Source organism: Octopus bimaculoides, chromosome 24 (genome assembly GCF_001194135.2).
Source record: "Octopus bimaculoides isolate UCB-OBI-ISO-001 chromosome 24, ASM119413v2, whole genome shotgun sequence".
Lineage (NCBI taxonomy): Eukaryota > Metazoa > Mollusca > Cephalopoda > Octopoda > Octopodidae > Octopus > Octopus bimaculoides.
The window spans coordinates 35714632-35715696 of record NC_069004.1 but is presented as its reverse complement, the minus strand read 5'-3'; positions in this window follow the sequence as shown (position 1 = coordinate 35715696).

Below are 1065 nucleotides of genomic sequence, written 5' to 3'. Positions count from 1 at the left end.
CCACTGGATGAAAAACTGTAGAATTGCCATAAACTGCAAGAACACTATCTACAATGCATTTGGCAGTACCAGTGCTGATTCCAACATTTGGGATACCTGAGTGGTCTGTAGAAGCAATCCTCTCCATAAACATTAAAACCTACAAGATTCTAACATCTATAAGAAAACTCCACAAAAATAATGATATTGAGAAGTTCTATCTCGGAAGAGAGAAAGGAAGTACGGGCTTGTGATCGATGCAGACAGCCTTCGAATATCACATAGTCTCTTTGAGACTGCACTTGCTAAACAACAGCAACAAAAATAAATGCACTTAGTTCCGAAAAGTGTAGAAAACAATATCTTATGTGATAGAAGTGAGTTCCTCAGGAAGTACTCTGTACCTGATGACCTTCCATACAACCTGAAATCAGTCGGACTAGCATACCACAAAGAAGACCTGGTAGAGAAACGCTCAGCATATCAAAAATATCATGCATAGGTATGTTTCTTGAAGACTTGAAGAAAATAGTGACATTAAGATGAAGCGAAGCCTTTCTTGGACTCGTGACCGCTACATCACATCACATTTCGAAGGTTATGCATTTGCAATCCAAGAACAGGAGACTGCTACCAAATACCTAATCAAGAGAGACAGTGAAGCCCTTGGAGTTCCAAGATGCAACCGTAAATTTATGGGGAAGATATCACACATATGATTAGCAGTTTCCCCAAAATGTCACCTTATGTGGCATGACGCTGTCGCAAGAACAATATACAATGTCATTCGGAAAAGAAAAAAAGACTGTACTAGAATAAATATGGAGAATCTCCTTATTAAATTCGTACACACATATCAATACAAAGGATACTGCTGGAACATTCGCATCAACACATCTGTCAAGTGTAAGCATAACGGGCCGGATATTGTTGTTTGGGACAGACCGGGAAAAGTATGTACTATCAAAGAGGTAAAGTGTCCTGCTGATGTGAATATCTCTTTGGAAATCAAAGAGAAAAAAGATAAACTAAAGACAACTACTTCGAAACGTCCAGCTTCTATATCCGGATTACAAATTTACATTT